This window comes from Perognathus longimembris, chromosome 12 (genome assembly GCF_023159225.1).
Source record: "Perognathus longimembris pacificus isolate PPM17 chromosome 12, ASM2315922v1, whole genome shotgun sequence".
Lineage (NCBI taxonomy): Eukaryota > Metazoa > Chordata > Mammalia > Rodentia > Heteromyidae > Perognathus > Perognathus longimembris.
Genome location: NC_063172.1, coordinates 47,374,807 through 47,386,013, shown reverse-complemented (window position 1 = coordinate 47,386,013; position 11,207 = coordinate 47,374,807). Strand labels below are relative to the sequence as shown.

Here is an 11,207-nt window from a genome sequence, read left to right as displayed (position 1 = left end):
CTAATTCCTTCTTTGAAATAGGCTGGGCTAGGCACGGTGTTTGCACACAGCCAGGCACCCTTTATTTACATACATCTGCATATTTGCTCAGACCCCCGCTTTTCGCCATTAAAGTGTGGCTACTGTGCTTAGTATAATAAAACGAGGAGAGAAAAGCTCTTCATTACCCTAACTCAGATTTCTCCTTAAAGCTCCCTAGTAAACAAATCTCTAGTCCAATAGTAATTACTTCGTCTCATTAAAATAAAATAGCTCGAATTGTTAAAGGGCATTGCTTTGTGGCATTTATAGTTTATATTCTTCCTTTCCTTGCTCTCTGTGGTGTGTGTGTGTGTGTGTGTGTGTGTGTGTGTGTGTGTGTGTGTGTGTGTGTGTGTTAAAGTTTGAGAGTTGTGCGCCGGGGTGCTTGGGGTGTGAGCCCCGGAGGTCCCGCATCCCCAGTCCTCTCTGCGGTTGCCTGATCCTGAGCTCCAGCCTCAGTGCTCCGAGCCTAGGAAGTCGCTCGGCTCCCAGGCTGCTCTGAGTCCCGGCAGCGCGTCATTTTCAGTCTGGGGAATGTTGATCACCTCACTAATTACACCTCTCTCCCCCCTCCCTCTCCCTCTCCCTCGCTCTCGTCTCTCATTCCCAGAGTGCATATCGGGAATAGACACACAAAGACATGCGCACTCAACTTAATCAGCCATTTTTTTAAACAGGGCTAAAACGATAATAATTAGCAGAATAAAGACATATCGGATTTTCATTTCCTTTCCTCCTTTTCCCAACCCCTTCACAACCAAACAGCGAGACCGCGGTCGGCCACATGCTTTAACTCCTCCGGACCCCCGAGGACCGCTCCATGCCCCCCACTTTCTGCTCCAGCGTTTTTATTTTCACCCAATAAAGTTCGAGGATTTTTTATTTTTTTATTTTTTAAATGAACCCTCTCGTTTTACTTGGATGTAATCAACTGTAAGTAAAATAAAAGCAAATCAAAAAAAGAGGCGAAGATCGAGTAGGAACTGCAGGGGAAATGGAAAGTAAGTTTTTTCTTTAACTTTTATTGAGTAGTTTGTGTTAAATTTAGGTCGAGTATCGATTATCTTTCCAGCCTGATCTTGCACAATCTTTGATATTTCGCTCCCTCTCTCCTCTCTCTCTCCCTCTCCGCCTCTCTCCCTCTCAGCCCCTAGCTCGCTCGCTCTCGCTGACTCTCCCACACATCCCCTCATCCCGACCATCTCTTCCGCTCTGCCCCCCTTTTCTATCTCTTTCCCTCTTTTTTGGCTCTGGGATTCGCTTCGCTGAGGGAGGGAGAGGCCACGGAGGGACTTGCTTTTCCACTTTCTTTGGGGAGCTACGTTTTCGGGATTTAACTTTTGGATGAAGTGACGTTTGGCTGAGCAGTTTGTTTTATTTTTTAACTCTCTCTCTTTCCTTCCTTTTTCTTTCTTTCTTTCTTTCTTTCTTTCTTTCTTTCTTTCTTTCTTTCTTTCTTTCATTTTTTCTTTCTTTCTTTCCTTCTTTCTTTCTTTCTGTCTGTCTGTCTGTCTGTCTTTTTCGGGTTCTGCCTGCACCACGATCCTGGGGTTTACTCGTGGCTGGGGGAAGCTGTCAGCTCCGCAGTAGCGCGGACACTGGCCAAGGGGGTCCCCACGAGCCCCAAGCCCCACGCACCCGGATCGGGAGATGGCTCCTTCCTCTAAACCCACCCTTCGAAAGTTTGGACGTGGGTCGGTAGGGTTTGGAGCCCACCTCTCCTACTCTTTCTCTGATTTACCCTCCCCCGCACTTAATTCAGCCTGCTTTCTTCCCCCCCTTTTACCATCATCCTTTCCCCCCTTTCTCCTTCTCAAGTTCTCCTCCCCCGCCCCCTGAAGGGCGCTTCTCGTGCGGGGCTGCGGAGGCCCGGGTGTTGTGCGCCCCGGGCGGAAGGTTCGGAGAGGATGGGGCGAGCTCAGGGGCTGGGACTGCAGGTAGACACCCGCCAGCTCGGGCAGGCGGCGGCCAGGCTGCCCGCCGCGGCGCCAGCGCGGGCGTAGGGAAGGCAGGTCCGTTAGGAGGCGGGATCTCCGGGCCTCGGGGCCGGGGACCCGGGAGCTGGAGGCAGCTAGCTCCGGGAGACTTCGCCGCCGGGTGTGCCTGAGATGGGAGCGGAGACATCCGCGGCTTGGAATCAAAAAATCTCTCTCTCTCTCTCTTTTGCGAAGGGCGAGGGGGTGTGTGTGTGTGTGTGTGTGTGTGTGTGTGTGTGTGTGTGTGTGTACTACGGGGCTGTGGCCGACTGTGAGAACTGATTCATCCCCTGGCTACCCTCTTCCCCCCCGCCCCAAAAGCGTTTCATGTCTACAGATGAACTTCACCTCCTTTGGCTTTCTCCCGCCACCGAGCGCTCCTTCCGGCCGGCCGGAGCAACCGAGGGAGGAGAAGCTGCTGTGCGCCGGCTCTCGCTTTTCCCCCTCTTTTCCCCTCTTCTATTCTACCTTCTATTCTTTTCTACCGGAAAATTAGAGATATTAATAATAAAATTTTTCATGAAATTGTATAAAGTTTCCCAGCCGGTGACCAAGTTACCGAAGGGCCCCCATCCTGCTCTCATTCCCCCCAGAAGATTGTGTACTGGTTTGTATTTCTTTTGTTACCTGCGATCCGGGCGGGGGGCTCCTTTCTGGTCGACTTGAGCTGGGGTCCGGCCGGGAGAGGAGGCTCCGGCCGACTCCTTTGGCCGCGACTCCTCACTTCCCAGCGGTTCCGGTGAGGTTTTAGCTACCGTTCGGAGAGACACCCTCCTTGTAGGTACCAAAGGTTCAGATCTCAAACACGCCCCCCCCCCCCCGACCCCTGCGCGCACACACACACACACAGACACACTCACACTCAACACACTCTCAGACCCAGAGATTCTCCATACCCCCCCCCGCCCGCCTCTGGCCCCCACCTTGCCTTTCCCTTCCCCCTTCACCCCCCCCCCAAAAAAAACCATACACACAACAACCCCCACCCCCAGCAAACAAAAACCCAAAGACAAGTTCACTGGCCGAAGATGGTGGATTGACACTGACTCAGACAGAGGCAGGTTCACCAGGAAATCTGGCCGTCCCGATTTCTGACAGTTGCATTTCCTCTCCTGAGTCCTCCCCCCCCCCGTTTTTTTTATTAACTCTGTTCCATGTTTAATCAAGGATCATGTAGATGGCAAAAGGAGAGAGACAGAGGGAGAGAGAGAGGAGACAGGAAGAGAGAGAGGGAGAGGAGAGAGAGAGAGAAGAGACAGGAGGTGGTTTTTTTTTTTTTTTATTGTGTTCTCCAGGATTTTCAGTGGCTTGATCCCTATAAACGTTGAGTGGTTAAAGCTCATATGTAGTATTATATTTTTAGTTGGGTGGATGGATGGAAGCGTGAGGGCGAGGCTGTGGCTGCCGCTGCCTTTTCGGGTGTTGCTTAGATTAAGGCTGAGACTTGGCTGCGATTGGGACGCGACTGTGACACAGGCATCGATCGCTTCCATTGAGAGCAATGCAAAAACACAGCCCGGGTATGTAACACTCCCAGTGCCATCCGCTCTTGTTTTACTTTATGTTTACTGGCAAAACGGACCGAGCAAGCAAGCTCAGACTTTGTGGTGTTCTCTCTCTCTCTCTCTCTCTCTCTCTCTCTCTCTCTCTCTCTCTCTCTCTCTCTCTCTCTCTCTCTCTCTCTCTCTCTCTCTCTCTCTCTCTCTCTCTCTCTCTCTCCCCTCTGGCTCATTCGCTCTTTGCTCTTTTCTAACTGAAGAATTAAAAAGAAGTGTACATAGAAATTGTTGGAAAGAATGGGTTTCAAACTAAAACAGAAAGGAGATATTCGGGATGATTTCACTATTTCTGGGACTATGTTTTAGAGTTTTTCTTCTTCACTGAGGAGCATATTAAAGATAATGAAGGCTTCCTTTTCTTCTTCTCCTTCTCCTTCTTCTTCTCCTCTCCTCCTCTCCTCCTCCTCCTCCTCCTCCTCCTCCTCCTCCTCCTCCTCCTCCTCCTCCTCCTCTTCCCTCTTCTTCTTCTTCTTCTTCTTCTTCTTCTTCTTCTTCTTCTTCTTCTTCTTCTTCTTCTTCTTCTTCTTCTTCTTCTTCTTCTTCTGACGGGAATTATTGATAGTTTTTTTTTTTTTTCAAGGATTGGGGTTTCAATCAGCAGGAAGGCACACAAAAATAAAAGATGGCTAGCCAGCTGTTTTAACCTCTGGCACCTGGTTACAGTGTGGGAGCCTAAGGTTTATACAATTATTTTAATGGTTTTAATATTTATGAGATAAAACTGGAGAACACATTAGTGTGTATTTATTCAGTAGCTGGGTGCTTTTGTGTTAAAAAGTAAACTCATATTTGAGTGTTTTCATTTTTTATAGCAATGAAGGTAAGGTCAATGAAATATGGGGGGAATCCCATAAATCTGAAAAGTGAAATGTACCCAAGGAACAAAGAAAGGTCAGGTAAACCAGCTGTGTACGTCAAAGCAATAGCACCAACTGTGGGCTTAGACAGATAGTGGGCTCTGGATGTGTGAAGTGAAAGTTGCCACTTAAAGTTAAAAATGAGGCAACTATGTTCAGCTCCATTGTAATCTTTTGCAGTTTTTTTACTGGATGAGCCCATCTGTTCATTAATTTTGAGCTAGTTGGATTATTTTAGAAGATGCTGCACCAGCAATGGAAAACATAAAAGAGGCTAAGAAAATCACTGCTTAATATTGCAGAATTTACTGCTTCCATTCTGACCATGAGCCTAAATTTACACAATGAAATTTGATTATCTCTAATAACAATATTAGATCCTGCCCTGGATGGATGAGAATTGAGGTGGTTTTGTTGATTGCAAGGGTTTAATGTTGCATTTCAGAATCTGATGTGGTTTGGCCTCCCTTCCATTAACTGGAAAACCCCTGAGGTTTTACAATTATTTCTTAAAGATAATACATTTAAGATTGCATTGGTAGGCTGAAGAAAAGTCATAAAGGCAAGAAGGGAAGCCCTTAATAACTCTTGAGATTCAGACATGTTCAGCAGTTAGATTGGCTCTGACTTCACCAAGGGTCGACAATGTGTCATTTCCACGAAGCCAAATTGCCCTCTGCCTATATGATATTAATGTGCAAATCAATATTTCAGGGATTAAATTTCCCTTCTTCATTTTTTATGGTTTCTACCTCAATAAGTCTCAAGTCTATTAGAAGAGGCTGGATGATTTAAAATCTTTCACTGCAGAATGGCTTGTCGAAGTCTGGTTTCACAGACCATTTTAGGATTTTCGTTATAAAGACTTAAAGGCATCCTAAGGAAGTTGAGAGGTAGTGTAGAGCCAGGCTCAATAGTGTAAAGCCCTTGTTCGATTAAGAGCTAAAAGGTATTGGAAATATAATAGATATGTCTATGTAATATGTATAGATACTGCTGCTTTAAAAATATTATGTTAATCACCTATTGATTTATTTTGAAATCAATGGAAGTTCCTTTCTTATTAGTGATTTGTTCAGCATTCTTGAGGACTATGTTAATTTCCTTACAAAGTATGCATGAATTAGTTTGGTGTGGAAGTATTGGAGGGGAGAGAATTTTTTTTTCCCCACTAAGCAACATTTTCCTAAGGAGTATTTTTAGACACCATTGTTTGTGAGAGTAATAATCAAGTGGTGTCATTTGCATACCTTGTTGTCATAGCTATCATTGCATTGTATGGCTGAATGACGTAGCTGATGTCTGTTGTTGCATGAGGCCTTCAATTCTATTTTTATGTTTAGTCTCTAGCACTTAGTAGGGACAGTGTTTGATTTGACTCTTTTGGAGAAGTATGGTAATAAAGGAAAGTGCATGTGATTTGGTCAGTATTAATACAAAGCAGAAATGGGGGTGGGGATCCAAAGAAAAGATTGTGACTTTATCGCATAATCTGGGGAAGGCCTACTGTCTATCATTTGGTCGTGTTTTATAGTCTTAAACCATCTGGACGAAGTTCCGCACAGCTGCACGAATTTCATATGTGATAGAACATTTTTTCCATTCAGTGTGAAATGTTCCTTCCTAAAAAACTTACACCAGACTCGCTTAATTTAGTCTGTTAAAAGAAATGCACATGAAAAAGGACAAAAGGCTCTTTAATCTCTGCAAGCTGTTTGTTTTTCTTCAAGATTCCTGTCTGTTTGGGTTTTGAAAAGTCATGTTTATTGAAGAGATGATTTTAAGGTGTGACATTAAAATAATATATGATTTTTGGACTGGTGGCCACACTCCTGCTTAATTTGCACAACTACTTTTTATGCCTGTCAAAACACAGAGCTAATCTATCCTTATTTACAATTAATCTCAATAAAATTAATCTTAACTATGCTTTATTCAGTGGCTTAAAATATCTAATTATATTCAATTAACTGCTGTCATAGTAATTAACATTGCTTAATTGCCTCTGCATATATTTATGTAAAGCTCATTAGGTGCTTCTGACTCCTTTTACCTTTTCTATTTGCTATTTTTGTGTTGTCAAACCATTTCTGTCTCCCAAGGTTTGACAATGTCAGTGAGAGCAAACTCTTAACATTTTCTTGGAATGAATGTGATTGCTTTCCTTTGAGAAGATACTTGTTATGAGTCTTTAAATACTAGCTACCTCCTCACCCTCTTCATTTTCCTCATCTCTGGTCACTAGCACACTCACAAAATATTTTCTGTCATTGTTGCTAGAAATATGAGAAGCCAGGTTAAGCTTTGTGTTTATAAATGAAGAGCCTTTGCTTGTCTGCCTAGGGGCAGTACCCACAGGCACAGGGTTCTTTCCCCCCCCCCAAATCCGTTCTAAGGGTTAAAGACTTGGCCAAGGTTCAAACTGAGAAGCGCCCAGGGAAAGTGCATGTGAATATGTACAAGTTTCATGTAATTAGTGCTTAATTTTATTAACATATGCAAATTGTCAACTTAGGAGCTTGTTGAGCTGGCAAAGATCAGCTAGGCACAATTGCTGTATTGTTCTGAAGCAATAATGGATTTCAAGTTGGATTGCGGAAACACATAACTAGCTATCTAATTTAACTCATACCATGGTGAAATTTCATTAGTCTCCATGGAGACTGGTTTAATTGTGCTGACTAATGTTCTCAGCTTCAGAATGTCCTAAAAAGAAATCGTTGTTTGCCTAATCCACCTTACAATGACACTTGTTTGTACATGTTTCCCTTGTGTGGGAATTTGCATATGCAAATAAATAGTTTCTCTGCCCCATTTGTCATGGCTGTTCATTACCCATGAAGAGGACATTGTTACTAGGCTGTTACTGAGTCTCCCAAGACCGGATAGTGTCAACCAGTCCGGCTACATTCTTTCATAATTTGTTTCTGATTAATAGAGCAGAGTGAGTCCCATTCTCTTTGGGCATCTGTACAGGGAAGGTCAGTTCTGTAACAGAGGAGTTTCTGCAGTAACTAAAGGACTTTTTCTTCTTCTACTGCTCCTTTTTCTACCCACTGGCTAATATAATCATATTTAAAATAATGTGTTCTTGTTCTAAGAATATCTCCTAATAATCTCTAGTTTTCTAATAGCAAAGAGAAAAAAAGATAGGAAAAAAAGACAGAAGATTCTGCTATTGGAATATTAATCCTGTTTTTAACAGAAAGGTAAACTGATATAATTGCTTTTCAGTTGAAGGAATGGGGGTTTATACAAGTGTGAAAGCATCGGAAAAGGATTAGCATTTTTTTTTTTTTTGCATAATGAAAAGCTCTGTTGAATAGGGTCCTGAATGGCTGACTGAATGACTAAGATGAAAGGAAGATGGAAATGCAGACTTCTCTTTCTTTATGTCTGTGCCCTGCTCTCTCTAAAGTTATGTTTGTCCAAGACTTGAGAAAACAAGCAGTGGCTCAGATTTCAGCACCTTTCTAAGATGTCCTGAGTTTCCATCATCTTTGGGATATAATATATATGACAATAGTGCAACCCATGGGTGATCAGCAGAGATTTGTATGTAGTTTTCAGAAACATACCAGCTTAGCCAAATAGTGCCTAGTACATATCACAAATTCCCCAGCATTTGACTTGCAACCTCCCCTCACAAACACTCAACAAACAACAAACAACAAGAATTATTTTAGAAGAGACCAGTAGAGTGGCATGCATTTTTGATTCATCTAATGATGGAACATATAGTGACCCCCATCCCACTGACTGAAAATAACTGTCTCAATTGGCAGAACACTGCAATTGGGAACGGCTTGTGTGTTCTGACTTTTGAAATGTTAAGTGGTTTAAGAGTACTACCAGCTTTGTTGCTGAGAAGGTATAGAAGAAGAGAATATAGTTGAAAATATAGTTCTACTTTCTTAGGATTTAATTCATAAAGTTCTGACTGTAGTTTTCATGGTGCTGTGGTCAGTATATTGCATGCTTCATTTAAAGGTAAGTCTCGTTTATATGTCTTAAGTGGTATAGCTTCATTGTGAGAAATATTCACACTAGGGTTTCCCTTGTCATTAGTTGGGGCTGTAACTGGTTATCAGTTGACAATGAGATCAGAGATCTTAATGGTGTTTCTTCAACCATAATTAGGACAATTAAAGTGTCATAAGCATTAAGATACTTCCAAGGTGGGAATGGGTTCCTTTGTATGTATGTAAATTGATAGCAATGTAGATGATTATTTATAGGTATACATTTGAAATAAGGTCTTTCTGGTTTAGGGTCACCACAGATGATCCATTGAAGACTGTCTTAGAGCAGGGTTGAAAGAACCACCAGATATTAACCTAGCTGGTTGTTTGTTGCTAGATGGTAGAACTTCCACGTACCGTATCACTTTAGTGGTTCAGTTGTTGAGGTACTATTAAGATAGTTATATGGAAACTTGGGAAATCAGAAGTGTTTCACATAAATTAAAGTATAGGGTTGCCTCTTGAGTGCAGCATATTTATTATAAAGGAAAAGTGTTTGATCTTTGTTATAAAGTCACCCAAATTCTTTATTACACTCCTTTTTAAAATTTGTCAAGAAATTCTGGATTGTTTCAGAAACTTTTATGGTTAGCTTTATGATATACTCGAAAAAAGTCTTAAAAGAACAAAAAAATCCACATGGAGGCTGTTTTTTTTTTTTAACATGTATAAGGGCTTATTAAGGTATTTCCATAAGAAAAATGTGTTAATTTAAAAAATAAATTCATTTATATTTTAAGACATTGTTAACCAGGCGCCATGTGTTGTAATTGGCAGTGTGCCAGCCACCGTGGAAGTGGATCACACATGGGTTCATAGGAGCTTATGTGATGTCTGCATTCTCAGGAAATGGGCAAAAGCCCAGGGTATTCTGATATCAAGATTGTAGGAATGAGACAGAAAGCAGAATATATGTTTATATGTGAACAGATGGACACATGTGAGAACTGAAAGTGCACAATTTCTCTTGGCACTTGTTTGAGTTATCCTTGATGATATAACCAAGATCTTAGTGCACTCACAGCCTTTGATGGCTAAAGACAAAATGGGCTTTTAATGAGGGCTCAATGGCATTATTTTCTTGCATAGGGATTGTACTCCTTGTGATCTTGCTGGAGTTGATGTTCTGTTAATTCCCTAGTTTTGGAGGTTCACAAGTTGCCTTGAAAGTTTGATATGCTTTCAGGCTTGATGCAAAATCTTCAGCTTAAGAATGGCTGCTTCCTGCTCCTTTATTCCTTTAAAGTTTTGTGAGTGAAATAAAATATTTGCCCTTCTGAGGCATATTTGAACGTATGCACTCAACTTTAAAAGTAGCTCTTAGGCTAAATTTGTAGTTGGCAAGTAATATCCCTGGTATAATTAGCCACTTCAACTTACAAGGGTTAAAAATTTAACACAGTTTAATATTTGAGTACACTTACTGAAAATGTCAGGATATCTTGATGGTCCATGAACAAGTATTTTGCACACCCAGATTAGAAGTTCACACTTCCAGTATCAGATATTCAAATGATAGTTTGTTCCCTGTCTTGGCGTTATACCAGTGCTGTGATGATAATTACTGTAGAGTGGTACTTTACCTTTAATGGTGGTACATTTGCCTTAGTTAAAAGGCAAAGTTGATAGGTTCCATTGTTTTCTACCTATAAGAGCAGAAACATTCTGCAAATATTTATTTAGGTCAGAATCATTTTAACCAGGGAAAATTGACATAGGGTGAAATGTAGGCATCTTATAACTGTTCATAAAATCATTTTCCTTCCCTGTACAGAAGAAAGGAAATCTATAGTTGTAACAATATTAAAATACAGAAAGAGATGAGATGGTATATTCCACCTCTTAGTATTGTTAAAATCAAAACAAAACTTCACAAATGAAGTTTTTTGGAAAATCTTAAATTTACCTGCTTTGAGATATAAGTTGAAGAAGCCAAGTCACCAGTAGATTTATAGTTTTCATTATTTATACCTGTAGTAGTTTAATAATATGGCTTCTCTGAAATGCAGGTTATAGTTCTGTCTCTCAAGTATAAGTTTTGGAATAATGCTAATAATACTCAGGCCATTAATTAAAAATCAATAATCTCTTTTGGTGCAGCAGATATAATTGTTTCATCCTTGCTAAAATTCTCCTTCACCAGTAACAAGTACATACATATCCACACACATTGACCTTCTTTCTACATTACTGTTTCCCTTTCCACTTTAGATGCGCTCACGGTGGCACCCTGTGGAATTGCCTTCTATAGACTCACTCACTATTTTTCATTTTCTAGGAACTAGCCAAAACAGTCGCAACAGAAAAGAATAGGGAGAGTGGCAAGGTATTTAAAAACTCTTAAGATAGTAGAGTCTGGAAACTGTCAGTACACTTGGCTTATTTTATAATATGAGATATTGAATTCAGGAGAAGTTATCATTGACTTAAAAATGGTTTGTGCATGTGAAGACAGAACAGAAATGTTGTCATTCAAAAATTCTGGTTGCTCAGGTATATTGAAAAGACCTCATGGCATAAATGAACATGAACATGATGGAATGGTGAAGAGTAGAAAAGGTAATTAGGCTATGGTAGTCCAGCAGACATAGTGTCTCCTTGGAGAAATTGTGACTGAGGGGAACTTCCCAAGTAGATTCTGTATGGCTTTGTATCACTGTGTCTGTTAAGCAGATTTTTATGTTAAGTTAGAAGTTAGAGTAGGTGCTTCCATGCCAAGAAAAGTCTATGGCTCATAAAAGTACTGATGATCTCAGTGACCTAATATGTACT

At 41.3% G+C, this 11,207-nt stretch overlaps 1 protein-coding gene across 3 annotated transcripts in view; it reads left to right on the top strand.

Moving 5' to 3' along the window:
- Positions 1 to 651: 651 nt before the first annotated feature.
- Positions 652 to 11,207, top strand: part of Zfhx4 (zinc finger homeobox 4) — a 188,788-nt gene continuing 178,232 nt past the window's right edge. For 2 of the 3 annotated variants that reach the window (XM_048358504.1, XM_048358502.1), the window contains exon 1: positions 3,298 to 3,517. The gene's annotated coding sequence lies outside the window, so the exon portion shown is untranslated. Of the gene's footprint in view, positions 1,023 to 3,297; positions 3,518 to 11,207 lie in introns of those variants that run through there. The other variant, XM_048358503.1, reaches the window with a different exon arrangement.